At 44.8% G+C, this 17500-nt stretch overlaps 1 protein-coding gene across 4 annotated transcripts in view; it reads right to left on the reverse strand.

Moving 5' to 3' along the window:
• The window catches only part of LOC126980191 (discoidin domain-containing receptor 2-like), a 274256-nt gene that overhangs the window by 207119 nt on the left and 49637 nt on the right, over positions 1 to 17500 (reverse strand). For 2 of the 4 annotated variants that reach the window (XM_050829811.1, XM_050829812.1), the window contains exon 2: positions 8564 to 8628. The exons of the other annotated variants lie outside the window; for them this stretch is intronic. The gene's annotated coding sequence lies outside the window, so the exon portion shown is untranslated. The remainder of the gene's footprint in view (positions 1 to 8563; positions 8629 to 17500) is intronic. 4 annotated transcript variants of the gene reach the window in all.

The following is a 17500-nucleotide window of genomic DNA, read 5'->3' on the forward strand; positions in this document are numbered from 1 at the left end:
CAGCAGTGACTTGAAACAAACAAAACACTGCAAGTCCGCCTGTAAGAAAGCCAATACAATGCTTGGGTTCATAGCGAGGAACTTCGAATACAAGACGCCGGGAGTTATGTTATCCTTGTATAATTCGCTGGTAAGGCCCCACCTGGAATACGCCGTGCAATTCTGGTCTCCAAATTACAGGAAAGACATTGAATTACTTGAGAGAGTACAGCGCCGCGCCACGAAGATGATACCATCACTGAGGACGAAGCCATATGAAGAGCGACTCGAGCGACTCAACCTCTTCACGTTGGAAAAGAGACGACTGCGGGGAGACATGATACAAGTCTTTAAGTACCTGAACAAGCTCAGCAACGTTGATCACTCCAAACTCTTCACGCTACAAACTAACCTGAGAACAAGAAACAACGGAAAAACAATTTAAGCAAAGCGATGCAATATCGACATCGGCAGGCGTTATTTCTCGAATAGAGTTGTTCGCCACTGGAACAGCCTTCCTGCAGAAGTGGTTAGCGCAGAAAGCATCAACTCCTTCAAGAAACGCATTGATCGCCACTTTGCTGCATCGGGAGTGAACTGAACGTATCCAAGAGTAGGTGCACAAGTGCTTTAATCCTTCCCTGCATGCCACTCCTATGGCAAACGGATTGATTAAATCACTGAAAGCAGGCAGCCTAGAAATGAGCCAACAGGCTTTCTGCTTCCTGCTAGTCCATGTTTCCATGTTTCCTCAAACCTCCATCCACTTCTTCCTCATTCTCCTCATTCCTCATTCTCATTTATTTTTCCCCTCATTCCTCCTCCTTAGCCATCACCTTTTCTCTCTACGTCAAGTCCTTCCTTCCGTGCCTTTTTCTCATGCCCATCTACACTTCCCTCCCTCATTCATACCTTTCTTCTACTCGTTTCCTTCCTTTCTTAATTTGTTTTATGAGTCTATAATTGTCTTACTTATCAGCCTTTTCCGACCCACCCCCTTACACTCTCTCCTCTGATTTCTTTTCTTAACTTCCATCATCTACAAAATAACACTTCTCCGTCGCCATCCAATTTTACTTTCTTTTAATATTTTCTGTCGTGCACTTTATCATATCTTTATAAAACTCTCTTCCCTCCCACCTCCTTCAACTCTCCTTTCTATCTCCATTTCAGTTTCTCTCTCTCATTTTCTCTCTTTCTCTCTCCATCATTTCTTTCACAACTCCCTTCCCCCTAAAAAATACATTCTCAACATTCTCTTCACTTGATTCCCGGTTTATTTCCTAATCATTATCTTCTCTCCCCTACTATATTTCTACCCCCCCTCCCCCCCTCCCTCTTTCTTCCATTTTTCCCTCCTGGCCATTCTACGTTTCCTTCTTCCTTTTTTCCACCATTACCTCCGTTTTTTTTCCATTTTGTTCTTCTATTACATCGTTTCCTTCTCTTCTTTTACGAATTCTCCTCCCTGTCGTTCTGCCCTCTGCCTCACTTTATTAACTCCACCTCTCTTTTCTTTTACTGATTCTCCCGTCATCTTTATCACCGTCTTCCTTTAATTACATCACTCCTTTTCGCTCGTCTTTTCTTCTTTTCCGATTCTTCTCTTCTTTCCATCTTTCCTTCTTTTCCTTCCACCATTCCATCCTTCCCCTTACTTTCTCATCTCTGTTTCCCTGTATTCTCCATCTCCCTTTTATTTCCTCTTTATCCTTTCACCTATTTCTCCTTTCCTTTCTAACATCACTCCTTTTCGCCCTTCTTTTCTTTCTTCCCGATCCCTCTCTTTTTTTCCTTTCCATCTCTCCTCCTTTTCCATCCATGCACCATTCCGTCCTTCTTCCCCTCATTCTCTTCCAACCATTTCTTTCTCCCTTTCCTTCTCCTCCAATCATTCCCTCCTCGCCTTTCCCTTCTCCCCTTCCTTCTCTTCCAACCATTCCCTCCTCGCCTTTCCCTTCTCCCCCTCATTCTCTTCCAACCATTTCTTTCTCCCTTTCCTTCTCTTCCAATCATTCCCTCCTCGTCTTTCCCTTCTCCTCTTACTTCTCTTCCAATCATTCCCTCCTCGCCTTTCCCTTCTCCCCTTCCTTTCCTTGGGTGTCTCCTTGCTTGGCTGGCTTGGTTACGCACGAAGGGGCCCCGCCAACACGACACTCCTTCTTCTCTCCCAAACTCATTCTTTTTAACCTCCTCTCACCTGGCCTCGGAGATTACAGGTGAGAAGACGTGCCCAGCCTCCCCTCTCTCTCGCCCCCTCTCCCGCCTCCTCGCCCTTCACTGCGCTCCCGCGGCTCATTGGAAGGACAACAATAGTGAGAGGGTCTGTCCGGGAGAAGTGAAGGAGAAAAAGAGAGAAAAAAAAGAGAAGAGGATTTTTCACTATTCTGCATTTTCGAGTTGGTTTGCTAATTGGTTACCTGTTTGTGTGTGTGTGTGTGTGTGTGTGTGTGTGTAACTGATATTACGTATGTTTGCTTTGTTTTGTTCGTTCGTTTTGTTTGTTAGCTTTCATATTTCATTGTTTACTTCATTATTTGTTACTTTCTTTGTTTCCTGAATTATTTGCTTTTTTTTTTCTTCCTGTGTTTGCCTTTTTTGTGGGCATCTGACTGTGCTAATGTTTTTTTTTTCCTTAACATCTTATCTTTTTATTGGTATCTCTGAAAAATAAAAGATCTCTTATTTTTCATGGTGCATGTTCCTGTGTACGATAAAAAAGTAAGAAAGAACGAAAGAACGAGAAAAGGAAAAACTGGAATAAAGAAACAAGGGAGCAGGAGAGCATGGAGAGAACAAATAATTTTAATGCAGCGTAATAATTTTAATGCAGCGTAATAATTTCAGTTCATCCGTCTGTGTTGGATAAGACTTTCCAACCCATTCCATACTCCGACACCGCTCATTTCCACTCATTTTTTGTCTCATTTCATATTCTGTCCAGGTCATCCTCTCTCTCTCTCTCTCTCTCTCTCTCTCTCTCTCCACAAGTCACTCCATACATCCACTTGACTTACTCCACACGTCCACTTGCATTATAACATCACCATTTTCACTTTACTTATGTACAAATTAACGTTCATTTTTACTGCGCACTCCACTTCTCACTCCTCTGATCTCCACTTCCGCCTCCTCCACCTGTTCCTCCTCCTCATCTTCCATTACTCCACACAACGCACTGTCCACTCCCACTCTACTTCGCTTCTTCCTTCTCCTCTTCCACTCCGCCTCCACACTGTCGATCTGAGTCACACTTTACCCAAATTCTTCTCACTTGCGTTTCACTAATACACTGACACACACACACACACACACACACACACACACACACACACACAAATGCACACACAATCTGGAACAAATAAAGCAAAAAAACAATGAAAAGAGAGAGAGAGAGAGAGAGAGAGAGAGAGAGAGAGAGAGAGAGAGAGAGAGAGAGAGAGAGAGAGAGAGAGAGAGAGAGAGAGAGAGAGAGAGAGAGAGAGAGAGTAGAAAGGGGTAAACAAGATATAGAGAAAACAGACAAACAGGTAGCCAGTCACACAGGAAGGTCACGACAGGAGGAAGAGGGAGAAGGAGGAGGTGGAGAAGAAAGATGAGGAAGAGGAGGAGGAGGAGGAGGACATGGAGCCACACAGTTCAGAAAGCATGATGGATTGGGAGAGTGGAACCAAGTATAGCAGGGAGGAGTGGAGATGACCCAGCTGGGGAGAGTAGTTGAAATACACATAAACAGGTGAGTGAGGGAGGGAGAGAGAAGGGGAGATAATGGAGGGGGAGGTGGAGGAGGAGAGATGAGTGAAGAGGAAGAAAAAGTAGGAGGAGGAGGAGGAGGAGGAGGAGAGGAGGAAGCGTTTGATGCAGAAGGAGAAGGGGGAAGGAGGTAGACAGGAATAAAGTAGGAGAGAATGGTGAAGTAGAAGAAAAAGAAGGATGCGGAGAAATGAGTGAAGTAAAGGGGAAGAGAAGAGGAGAAGGAGATGTTTGATGCAAAAGAGAAGTGAGGAAGGAGGTAGACAGAGAGGATGAGAAGGGAGGTAGCGAGGAGGGGAGGTAGAAGGGAGGAGGGGGAGAGGGAGGTAGTGGGGGGGAGGCGATGAGAGAACCAGTGACTAACTAACAACTTGACTGCACTGTTATTATCCCCTTAAGTTCCCTTTGACTGTGAGTGACTGTGTGGCTACCGCTGCTCTCCCCCCCTCCCTCCCTCCCCCTGCCGCTGATCATGTTGACCACCTGCTCCTCCTCCTCCTCCTCCTCCTCCTCCTACTCCTACTCCTCCACCTGCTGTTTCTGCTTCTTCTCTTATTATCATTTTTCGCTTTCTTTTATATATTATTTTAGTTATTTTTTTCTTCTTTTCTTCTGCTTCCTCTTCCTCCTCCTCCTTCTTCTCCTCCTCCTCCTCCTCCTCCTCCTCCTCCTCCTCCTCCTCCTTTCGACCTTTCCACTTCTTGTTGTCTGTCTTGGTTATGTTTCTCTTTTACCTCCTGCAGTGCTTGTTTATATTCTTCCTCCTCCTCCTTTCCTTCCTTTCTCCTCCTCCTCCTCCTCCTCCTCCTCCTCCTCCTCCTCCTCCTCCTCCTCCTCCCTTCCCGCATTCTTAACTCCCTCTTCCTTATTTCTTCTAGCTCGTGTCAGCAACCCGTGCAGCAGGAGGAGGAGGAGGAGGAGGAGGAGGAACAAAGTGATGAGAGAGAGAAGGAAAACAAGCACGAGACACATCAATGACTCGTACGTGTGTGTGTGTGTGTGTGTACGTGAATAAACGCGGTGCCCAGGCAAACACAATGGGCGTGGGCGTGGGCGTGTGTGTGTAAGAGGGTTAAGGCGGGGGTGGGTGTGGGTGTGAGGGCGGTAACACGGGAAAAAGGGCGTGGCGTGGGAAGAAAACAGGAGGAGAGGCAAAGAAAACAGAGAAAGAAAAGGTACAAGAAACAATGAATTATGGGAGTGTGTGTGTGTGTGGTGGGTGGGTGTGGATGAAGTCTAATGCAAGAGGGTAGTGTGGAGTGGATGACGCGGTGAAAGAATGGGAGGAGGGGGGAGATTGGTGGGTAATAAGGTATGGAGGAGTAGGTGGTGAGTAAAGATGAGAGGTAAAGCAGGTTGTGGGTGAGGTGGGTGAGTGAGAGATTGAGTGGGGGAGTGGAGGGAGGGATGCATGGGTGAGAGTGTGTACGCGGGTGTGAAGATGGGGGATGGAGTATTCAGATAAGGTATGGAGATGGTGGGGTAGGGCTGACTATCATATTAATGTGTGTGTGTGTGTGTGTGTGTGTGTGTGTGAGAGAGAGAGAGAGAGAGAGAGAGAGAGAGAGAGAGAGATTGCATAAACACAGGAAAAAGAGAAAACGACGTGGAAAAAAAAGATAAGACAAAACAAAATAAGATAACAGGGAAGAAAAACAGACAAGTGTGATAAAACAACATGGGATACAAAAACAATATAAAACAAGGAGGAGAAGGAGAGAATAGAAAGGTCAAGGTAAGAGAAGAAGAAGAAGAAGAAGAAGAAGAAGAGGAAGAAGAAGAACAAGAACAAGAAGAACAAGAAGAACAAGAAGAAGAAGATGAAGAATATGATGATGATGATGATGATAAAAAAGCAGCAACGATAAAGAAAACAATAATAAAACAAGCAAGAAAATGATGTTTATGATTATTTTGATGATAAAGATAAACAAAAATAACGAAAATAATGAAAAAAAAAATAGAAAAAAACGAATAGAAAACGAATGGAATAAGAGAAAGCGAGAAAGCAAAACGATAGGAGGAGAATGAATTACACAAGGACTCAAATAGAAAGAAGATCTGGAAATGAATGAAGAATAAAGGAGGAAGAATAAGTAGGAGGAGAGAATGAGTAGAAGGAATATATATGACAAAAGAGACTATTGGAAGATTCTATGACAAGATTATAAGGTGACGAAGAGAAGGTGAAGAAAATAAAGAAAATAAAGGAGTGGAAGATGTAGGCGGAACGAGAAGCAGAAAAGCAGGAAAAGAAGACGGACGAGGGAGATGGAGGAAGAGAAGTAGGAGGAGGTGGAGGAAGAGGAGGAGGAGATGGAGGAGGAAGTGGAAGACGAGGAGGAGGAGGAGGAGGAGGAGGAGGAGGATCAAGGGTGTGTAGATTAATAGGCACAAGATTGGTTAACTCCACGCTGGAAAAATCTTGCCAGAGAGAAACAGGTTTTGGGGTTAGCCTTCTCCCTCCTCTTCTTCCTCTACCTCCTCCTTCTTCTCTTCCTCCTCCTCCTCCTCCTGCTCCTCACGACCCTGCGGAGCTACGCCCTCGGTTCCCTGGCGCCTGTGGGATTTCCTTCAGAATACATTAAAAGAAGGAAAGGGAATTGAATGGAGTCCCTCGTGCTGGGAGGAAGGAAGGACGTGAAGGATGGAAGGGAGGAAGAAGAGAGAGGGAAGGAAGGGATGGAGCACAGGAGGGAGGTGGTGAGGTGACTGAAGAGGAGGAGGAGGAGGAGGAGGAGGAAAAAGTAGCAGTGAGAGGAGGAAGACCAGGATGTGTGGGTTTGTTTGGACGCAAAGATTTACCGATTCATTGGGATTTGATTTGCTTTCTCTCTCTCTCTCTCTCTCTCTCTCTCTCTCTCTCTCTCTCTCTCTCTCTCTCTCTCTCTCTCTCTCTCTCTCTCAACTTCACATATTACATTTCGTTTTTCTTCTTTTAATTCTTTCCTAAACTTATCTCCCTTCTTTTATGTAATAACTATTTTTTATAAAGAAAAAAATAACTCGTGAATTCTGGGGAGGAGGAAAATGGGAGGCGGAGATGAAAAAGGAGGAGGAGGAGGAGGAGATAATCCCTAACAACAATTGGATTATATAAACTTTCATAGAGTGTTCATTTTTCTTTATTTTTATTCTTTCTTTTGGGCATTCTATTCATCTTTTTATGGCGCATTTGACTATATTTTTTTCTCTCTCTCTCTCTCTCTCTCTCTCTCTCTCTCTCTCTCTCTCTCTCTCTCTCTCTCTCTCTCTCTCTCTCTCTCTCTCTCTCTCTCTCTCTCTCTCTCTTTGGTGTCTGAAATTAAATCTAAGTTTATCATTTCAATATCTTTTATAATGTAAACTATGCTAATCTCTCGCTCACACACACACACACACACATAACACACACACACACACACACACACACACACACGCACACACACGACTAAATAAGAACACAAAAGAAGGAGTAATCCGCTTATAACAGCAGTGGAGAAAAAATACTAATCCCAATACGTAAAAAAAAGTGAGGAAAAAATAGCAAATAACAAGTCCTGGCACAAAACTTCTCTTTGTATTTTTCTTTCTTTTTTTCTTTTCATTTTTTAAGAACCACTTTTGCGGAAAATATTCACTTCCTTCATAATAATTTGGAACACTTTTTCAGGTGAGGAAGAGAAGCCAGGTGCAGGTAAGGAGAGAGAGAGAGAGAGAGAGAGAGAGAGAGAGAGAGAGAGAGAGAGAGAGAGAGAGAGAGAGAGAGAATGACGTGTCACTATTTATGTGTATGTGTATGTAGGAGTGAATGAAAGAGCTGAGGTGTGTGTGTGTGTGTGTGTGTGTGTGTTTGGGTATGTGAGTCATCCTATCTGTCAGTCTGTCTGCTTGCCTGTCTGCCTCTCTCTATCTGCCTGCTCTTCTGGCTGTTTCTTTTATGGCCGGGATGTCTGCCTCCTTGCTTGCCTGCCTCGCTGTTTATATGTTTTCTTTACATGCACGTCTGTCTGTTTGTGTCCGTCTGCTTATGTATGTAAGAATGCATCCATATAGGCATGTATGCAATTATGTGTGTATGCATGCATGCTTGTAAATATGTATGCATGAATGTGAATATATCCTATGTCCAGCTATGTATCTATCTGTGTCTGTATGACTGAGTGGGAGATGATGAAGAGATCGTATATACATGGAGGAGGAGGTGAATGAAATTATTCTGTTGATATTACTGAATGTGGGAGGAGATGAGACAGGTGGGTGTGCGTGTGGGATGACGAGGTAGGAGAGATTTGTTTTCCTCATTAGCGGGAAGGTGAGCTCCAACAATCGTGTTTAATCGTGTCTTTTTATGATGCTTCGGTGTGATAGTTTTGTGTGTGAAAGGAAAAGGAAACATTTGTTGAGTAAATTTCAAGGCGTGAGCAAGGAAAAGGAAAACAATAATAGATGAGTATATTTCCGAGTTGGTTGTGTGCAAGATTTTTTTACGTCTTAGCCAATGTAACATTTTCATTCACTCATTCATTCATTCCGTCATTTAGTCTCTCTCTCTCTCTCCACAGTACACTCGCATAATATTTTATCTTCCTCCTACACTTCTGGGTTATATATTTTTGCCTCTTCTTGGGTCAAAAAAGGAAAATGTTGCAACTGAATGGAGAGGGAGAGAGGCACTTGCAACAGACTCGATCTCTCTCTCTCTCTCTCTCTCTCTCTCTCACCACCCCCGCTATCATAATTGAACTTCAGCAAAACAAAGGTACATTCCATCCCCACCCAACCACCCCCTCGACAACCACCTTTCCCCGCCCCCCTGCCTTTCTCTTCCTCTCTACTCCCTCCGACTTACCCCCCGCTGACGGCAGACTCGACAGCCACTCCGACAGCCCCTCCGACAGCCTCCTGACCCGCTATCTGAAGAGGTGAAGAAGATAAGGTCAGATCTGTTGGTCGATGTTAAGTGGGAGAAAAGTAATGCAAGTTTTGAGTTCATTTTTCTTTCCTTTTATTTTTTTTTCCTCTGTTCATTATATTGTATTTTCGTCCTCCTCCTCTCCTTCGGGTTCCTGCTCCTTCTCGTGTTTATAGCAAGAAGCTTCAAGTGTAAGACGCCTTGAATAAATGTTTCTTTATATAGCACGATGGTAGGACTTCACCTGGAATATGCAATGCAGTTTTGGTTTACTAACTACAGGCGTGACGTTGCATTATTTGAGAGAGTTTAACGACGCTACCAATGTCATGAAGCACTTAAAGTAAAGCACAGCCGTATGAAGAGCTACTCAAACGACTAAACCTTTTTACGTTGCAAAAGAGACGCAGACATGATTTGATTCACGTCTTTAAGTACCTGAAGAAGTTCCGTAACGTCAATTACTCCATTTTTTGAGCTCCAAACTAGCTCAAGATCTAAAAGTAAAGGTGAGCCAGTCAATGAAGGCAATATAGTATATATATTAGCAGGATTTTTTTTTCTTCAAACCAAGTCATCCGCCGGAGGAACATATTTTCTGCAAAGTAGTAAGTGCGTAAAATATAAACATTAAAAATCGCAGTGACCGCTTTTTCGTTGAATCATAAGAGAATTGAGCGTGCGTAACGAAGTACTTAAATCAGCTATGCATCCAGTGAAGTGCCTGACTGGCTGATTGTATCGCTAAAACGAATAACCTCGAAATGAGCAAAAAATAAATTCCAGACCGTCTTTAAACGTTTCCATGCTCCCATCTCTTCTTCCCTACATTTCTTCTTCTTCTTCATTTTCTTCTTCTTCTTCTTTTTCTTTTTCTTTTCTTTTTCTTCTTCTTCTTCTTCTTCTTCTTCTTCTTCTTCTTCTTCTTCTTCTTGTATCCATTCCTCCAACACCCTTCCTCCTCCTCGTCACTTTTCTTCTATTGCCTAGAATACTCTTACTATCCATTAACTTATTATTTCCTGATCTCTTGTGATTATCTTTTCATTTCATATTTTTCCAAGCATTTCTGTTTCTTCAATTCATTCTTAACTTAGAAACAATAAGAAAACAAGCGAGAGAGAGAGAGAGAGAGAGAGAGAGAGAGAGAGAGAGAGAGAGAGAGAGAGAGAGAGAGAGAGAGAGAGAGAGAGAGAGAGAGAGAGAGAGAGAGAGAGAGAGAGAGAGAGAGAGAGAGAGAGAGAGAGAGAGAGAGAGAGATAGAGAGAGAGAGAGAGAGAGAGAGAGAGAGAGAGAGAGAGAGAGAGAGAGAGAGAGAGAGAGAGAGAGAGAGAGGTAATGAAGCCTATAAAGGTCATTAGGCCATTGAAAGAGAGAGAGAGAGAGAGAGAGAGAGAGAGAGAGAGAGAGAGAGAGAGAGAGAGAGAGAGAGAGAGAGAGAGAGAGAGAGAGAGAGAGAGAGAGAGAACACACACACACACACACACACACAGGAGGCGGTGGCTGAACGGATAGCGAGAGGGTAGGCGGTGGCTGAACGGATAGCGAGAGGGGAGGCGGTGGCTGAACGGATAGCGAGACGGCCCCGCGTTCAGGAGGACGCGAGTTCAATCCCCGACCGGTGCCACCATGCTGGGATTTTTCAGCCGCCGCCGAGTGACTTAAAACTACCCACATGCTGTCCAGAAGACCACCTATCAACCCGGACTCTAGATTCTAGGATTAAAGATGAGCTCCGGGAGGGCAGCATGAGCCAATGCAAGATGGCGCCACTATAAACACTCGCCTGCGCCAGAACGGGCTGGGCCGACCATCAGGACCCACCGGGAAGAAGCCTTGGAGCGACCATCAGGATCCACCGGGAAAAAGCCTACCGGCGCAAAAAGGCCAAAACGTAAAACACACACACACACACACACACACACACACACACACACACACACACACACACACCTCCGGTAACTCAATTGGTTAGAGCGCCGCGCTGCAAGGCTTCACGGCCAAACAGGCAGCGGTTCGAGCCCCGCTCAGGCCGGATTCTTTCCGTTGACTAGGAGTGGTTACTGTCTCTCCTTGAGCAAGGTGGATGGGGGGTGTGGTGTGTGAGGTTCTGGCAGAACCCAGAGATCGACGATAATGAGTATGCATTTGCTCGTGTTGGGAGGGTAGGCCCTACATGCTGGCGAAAGCGAGTCCAACTCGTGATCAGGCCGTGGTGAGTTACACACACACACATACACACATACACACACATACACAGGCACACACATAAACACACACAAACATACACACACACACACACACACACACACACACACACACACACACACACACACACACACACACACACACACACACACACACACACACACATACATACATACAAATATAAACTACCACACACACACACACACACACACACACACACACACACACACACACACATTCCTATTCATTTTATCATTTTTCCAACACATTTCGTGTGTTTGATGTTTCCTTGGCTATTACCTATTGCCTGATTATTGTGTGTGTGTGTATGTATGTATGTGTGTGTGTGTGTGTGTGTGTGTGTGTGTGTGTGTGTGTGTGTGTGTGTGTGTGTGTGTGTGTGTGTGTGTTCCTGAACTCCTAACTCCACCCCCAAGGAAAAGTCTTTAAAGCGATCTCACACACACACACACACACACACACACACACACACACACACACACACACACACACACACACACACACACACACACACACACACACACACACACACACACACACACACACACACACACACACACACACACACACACACTTTCACCACAATATGTTCCTGTAAGACAAACTGTACATTTTTTTTCTCTTTACTTCCTCTGCAAACGCTTACCTGCCCTCCTTCACCCCTTCCCCCATACACACCTATACACATAATACATACCTTCACAGTACCCCCCCCATGCCCCATCTTTCTACTTCTATATCTCTGTCTATCTATCTATCTATCTATTTATCTACCTTATTTATATGTCTGCTGCTCTTCATTCTCTTCACCTCCCTTTTCATTTCTCACACCTGACTTTTACCTGGAAACTTTCTTCTATTTGCTACACGTCAGAAAGTTTAAATAGACATGCCTATACTTCCTCCTCCTTCTCTTACTCCTCCTTTTCTTTCTCCTCTTCCTCTTCCTACTCCTCCACCTCCTGCTCCTCCTCCTCCTACACTTCACATATCCAAACACATTATTCCTCCGTACACATCTCCACTTCTTTTACTCGCCTCCCTCTCCATCGTCCCCTTCACGGACCCCCTCCCTCCACTTTCACCCCCCACACTACTGTTATGGTTCCCTGCTTTATGGCATCAGTACTGGAAGTCACGCTTGGGCAATAAAAGCTTCTTGTAAACTCTCTCTCTCTCTCTCTCTCTCTCTCTCTCTCTCTCTCTCTCTTCCTTTCTCCTTTTCTTCTTTTCCATCTCTTTGTTGCTCCTCTATTTTTTTCTTTCTCTAACGGAATGCGATCTTAGCTTTCTCTTATCACCTCTCTCCTTCACTCTCTCTAACTGCTCACTGCTCTCTCTCTCTCTCTCTCTCTCTCTCTCTCTCTCTCTCTCTCTCTCTCTCTCTCTCTCTCTCTCTCTCTCTCTCTCTCTCTCTCTCTCTCTCTCTCTCTCTCTTCTTTTCTCCTTTCCCTTCAATATTTCACTCCTGTTTATTCTTTCTTTCTCCAGCTTTCTTTTTTTTCAACTTCTCTTCCTTTCTCTCTCTAGCTGCCCTTTCTCTCCCTCTCTCCCTTTCCCTTTGTACAGGTGTGAGGCAACGGCATCCCTCAGGTAGGTACAGGTGATTGGTTAAGGTTTATCTCTCCAGTGTTGCAGACTTGATTTCTTCATTCCCATGTACTCTTTTTTCTTTCTTTTTAGCCAGCATGTTCATAGTTACACACAATACGAAGGCGTGATCAGCCCCACCTACCTACCTACCTGCCTGGCTACCCACCTACCTGCCCATCTCCCCGCCTACCTACCTCCTTACCTCTTTACCTTCATACCTCTCAACCTCCCTCCATTCATGCCTCTTGCACCTCCCTACCTGAATACTCACCTTTCACCCCCTCCTCCCCCTCTTCACCTTCCCCTATCACTGAATAAACACACCCTCACCCCTCTCCCCCACCCATCCCCGCCTTCACTCCTACCTCTCCTTCCCATTTCTATTTGACCTCACTAACCCTTGACAAATTTATACCACACCCTACCAATCCCCTCTAACGACCTCTACCATTGTTCTGTAACCACCTCCACCACCTCCACCACCACCACCACGTTCACCTCCACTACCATCACAATCATCTCTCCTGACCCAAAACCACCCTATTCCACACATGACCAATCACTATACGATTCCTCTCTTTTCGCATCATCCATCGTTTATTCATTCTCTTCTTCTTTGCTTTTCTTGCGCCCATTTCTTCCTTCTTTCACTTCATCCTTCTTCCTTTCTTCCCAAAATATTTTCTTCTTCCTCCCTTCTTTCCTTCCGTCCCTCCTTCCTTGCTAGCTTCCATCATTCCTTCTTTCTCTCCTCTCTTCATCCTTTCTTCCTTCTTTCCTTCCTCTCTTTCTTTCTTTCTTTTCTTTCTTTCTTTCGGTCTTTCTTTCTTTCTTTTCCTTACTTCCTTCTTTCCTTCCTTCTTCCTCCCGTCCTTCCGTTCTTTCACAATTCATTCGTCTTTCCATTACTTTTCATTCGTTCAAATTTGTTCCCAGGTGCAACCAATATTACGACCTTCATCCATGCATCCTTTGATAATATTCTTTTCTCCCTCTTTTTCTCCATCCATTCACCCTTCCTTCTTTCCTTTCAATACCTCATCCTTCTTCTTCCTTCCTCCCTCCCTCGATTCCTTCATCTCTTCACTTCTTTTTCAGTCCTTAAAATCTGTTCGCAGGTGCAACAGATAGCATGACCTTTAGGGGTAATGATATGAAAAAAATATACCCAGTTACTTTTACATTCACCTCATGGACAGGTTAATAATGAAGTGAGTGAGTAATAATTAATGAATATTTGCTGAATGAATGAAAGCAGTTACGAAATTACGAATGAATGAGGTAGTGATATGAGAGAGAGAGAGAGAGAGAGAGAGAGAGAGAGAGAGAGAGAGAGAGAGAGAGAGAGAGAGAGAGAGAGAGAGAAAGGGTCGTTGCCATCCCTCTCGGTCTGGTTATCATTATTGTAAAATTCATTAGCTCGGTTCAGAGAAACTGAAAAAAACAATGCTGCTCTCTCTCTCTCTCTCTCTCTCTCTCTCTCAGACTGCACCAAATTTTTCTTCACCAACGTTGAAGTGCGAGAATGGAATAAGCTCCCACCATCAGTGGTCCAGTGTAACACGATTGACTCCTTTAAAAACAAGCTCGACCGTCACTTCCTTGAACTTAATATTAACTAGAGTAGAAAAGCAACGTTTTGGAGCCATCTGATTAATGTAAAATCACTTAGGTTTAAGGACAGACCACCTAGTCTGGACCATGGGGTCTGTGTGGTCTGATTTTCTATGTAATTCTCTCTCTCTCTCTCTCTCTCTCTCTCTCTCTCTCTCTCTCTCTCTCTCTCTCTCTCTCTCTCTCTCTCTCCACGCTTCAATGATCCTTTAAGACAAAACTAAATTTATTCTTCTGATGACCACTGCAGCGAAGGAAAAATATGAGAAAGCAGCGAAGGATAAAGAAAAGGAAAAAGAGCAAAGAAAGGGAGCAGGAGGAGAAGAAATGGGAGGACGAGGAGGAGGAGGAGGAGGAGGAGGAGGAGGCGGAGGAGAAGGAGAGCAGAAATGGGAAAAAGGTGAGGAGAAGAAAAGAGAAGACGACGAGAAGAAGAAACGATATAACAAAATTAAATATATCTTTAACGCTCGGTAGGAAAAATGAGCTAAGAGGAAAGAAAAAAAACAGAGGAGGGGAGAAAGAGTGGGAAAAAATCACATGGAGACTCTTGCCTCCACGCTTGGCTGACCTCAGTTACCAGTCGTCCTGCCCTGAGGGAATGAGGGGGGGGGGGTGTAGAAGGAGGAGGAGGAGGAGGAGGAGGAGGGAAAAGAGGAGGAGCAGGCATGGGGGATAGTGTTTGAGGAGGAGACAACAGTGAAGGAGAGAGAAGGGAAACTCGAGAAGGAAACACGGAAGCATGTAAAAGAGGCAACAAGAAAAACCCTGTTAGCTTATAAAGAGTCTGCTTGCTGTGGTGATTTAATAATTTTGTCAGGAGCTTCAGTGATCTGCGGAACGGATTTAAGCACTCGCTGTACGTACGTGCGGAACTCTGTATCGCCCCACGGGATAATGATGATGATGAGGAGGAGGAAGAGGAGGAGGAGGAGGAGGACGAAACATGGAAACATGGACTAGCAGGAAGCAGAAAGCCTGTTGGCTCTTTACTAGGCTGCCTGCTTTCAGTGATTTAATCAATCCGTTTGCCATAGGAGTGGCTTGCAGGGAAGGATTAAAGCACTTGTGCACCTACTCTTGGATACGTTCAGTTCACTCCCCATGCAGCAAAGTGGCGATCAATGCGTTTCTTGAAGGAGTTGATGCTTTCTGCGCTAACCACTTCTGCAGGAAGGCTGTTCCAGTGGCGAACAACTCTATTCGAGAAATAACTCCTGCCGATGTCGGTATTGCATCGCTTTGCTTGAATTGTTTTTCTCTTGTTTCTTGTTCTCAGGTTAGTTTGTAGCGTGAAGAGTTTGGAATGATCAGCGTTGCTGAGCTTGTGCAGGTACTTAAAAACTTGTATCATGTCTCCCCGCAGTCGTCTTTTTTCCAACGTGGAGAGGTTGAGTCGCTCGAGTCGCTCTTCATAGGGCTTCGTCCTCAGTGATGGTATCATCTTCGTGGCGCGGCGCTGTACTCTCTCAAGTAATTCAATGTCTTTCCTGTAATTTGGAGACCAGAATTGCACGGCGTATTCCAGGTGGGGCCTTACCAGCGAATTATATAAGGATAACATAACTCCCGGCGTCTTGTATTCGAAGTTCCTCGATATGAACCCAAGCATTGTATTGGCTTTCTTACAGGCGGACTTACAGTGTTTTGTTTGTTTTAAGTCACTGCTGATGGTGACCCCGAGGTCTCTTTCCTCTTGCACTACATGTAGTGGTTCGCCACCCATGTGGTATGTGTGGTTGCTGTTTCTGGATCCGATATGCATTACTTTACATTTGGTAGTGTTGAAGGACATCTGCCATTTTTCTGACCACCGAGTGATCTGGTCCAGGTCTCTCTGGATAATTTCGCAGTCTGCCGTCGTGAGGGCCTTCCAACCCACCTTTGTGTCGTCGGCAAATTTTGAAAGATTGGATTTTAATCCTAGTTCTAGGTCGTTGATATATATGATGAAGAGTATGGGTCCCAGCACTGACCCCTGTGGCACTCCACTTATGACCGGGAGCCACTCGGAGGCCTGTCCGTTGAGTACAACTCGTTGTTTTCTTCCAGTGAGCCAGTCTTTGATCCACGCTGTCAGATTGCCGCCTAACCCCGCTGACTTGAGTTTCTTGAGGAGTCTTTCGTGTGGCACTTTGTCAAAGGCTTTTTGAAAGTCTGGATATATAACCTCACTGGGGATATGATTATCCCAGTTTTCATAGATACCTTGGAAGAGGTCCAATAAATTGGTTAAGCATGAGCGCTTATTCCTGAAACCGCGCTGAGCATCGGAAATGATGTTGTTGTCTTCAAGGAACCTAACGAGTTTGTCTCTGATGATCTTCTCGAGAATTTTTCACGCCACTGAGGTCCAGCTGATTGGTCTGTAGTTTAGGGCCACGCTTTTGTCTCCCTTTTTGTAGATCGGTGTTACGTTCGCTTGTTTCCAGTCTTTCGAGACTTTGTTTTGTTGTAGTGACAGATTGTAGATGGCGTTGAGTGGCTTGAGGATTTACTGCTTGAGTTCCTTGAGCAGCCTGGGTGACAAGTCGTCGGGTCCGGTGGACTTGTTTGTCTCGAGTTTGTCTAGGTACTTTTTCTCATCCCGTTCGTCGGTTGTGCCAATTTCTAGGGGAGTGATTCCCATCGGTGGGGTATGGCTCTTGGGTACGGACTGGGTGTTCTCGACCGTGAACACAGACGCGAAGTTTTTGTTTAGGATTTCGACTATTTGTCTGCTGTCCTGTGTTAGTACTTCACTTTCATCTTTTAGGGGACCGATATTGCTTTTTGTCTTTTTGGTTCTTATATACGTGAAGAGCTTTTTCGGGTTGGACTTGGCTTCGCATGCAATTTGCTTTTCATAGTCGTGTTTACGCTGGCGAATGAGAGTTCTGCAAGCTCTGAGGCTTTGATGGTACTGTTCGCGTGCCTCGTCAGTGCGGCTTTCCTTTTCCTTTAGCAAGGAGGAGGAGGAGAACGAGGACGAGGAGAGGGAATAGGAGGAGGAGGTTCGTAAGAGGAGACAGCACTGAAGATGGGAAATGATAACTGGAAGAAAAGATGGAGGAAGAGGAGCAGAAATACTGAAAGGTGGAAAGGATGGGGAAGAGGATGATTGAGAAGAGCATGGAAAAGAAAGAAAGCAGGGATGAAGGAGATGTAGAAAAAGGGAAAAGGGGTGAGGTAATGATCTGGAGGAATGTAGGGTTAATATTGTTGTGAAAGGAGAGAAACTACCAGCAAACATTTTTTTTTTAACGTTTTCGCCTGTGGTGCCGGTAGGCTCTCTTGGTAGGGCTTGATGGTTGGTCTCAGCCTGTTGTAGCGCAGGCAAGTGTTTATAGTTGCCCCATCTTTTCTTGGGTCATGCTGCCCCCCGGACCCCATTCTTGATTCACTTTGACAGTTCTTCTAGGGTCCGGGATGATAAGTGGTCTTAAAGACAGAATGAAG

Source organism: Eriocheir sinensis, chromosome 43, assembly GCF_024679095.1.
Source record: "Eriocheir sinensis breed Jianghai 21 chromosome 43, ASM2467909v1, whole genome shotgun sequence".
In the NCBI taxonomy this organism is placed as follows: Eukaryota; Metazoa; Arthropoda; class Malacostraca; order Decapoda; family Varunidae; genus Eriocheir; species Eriocheir sinensis.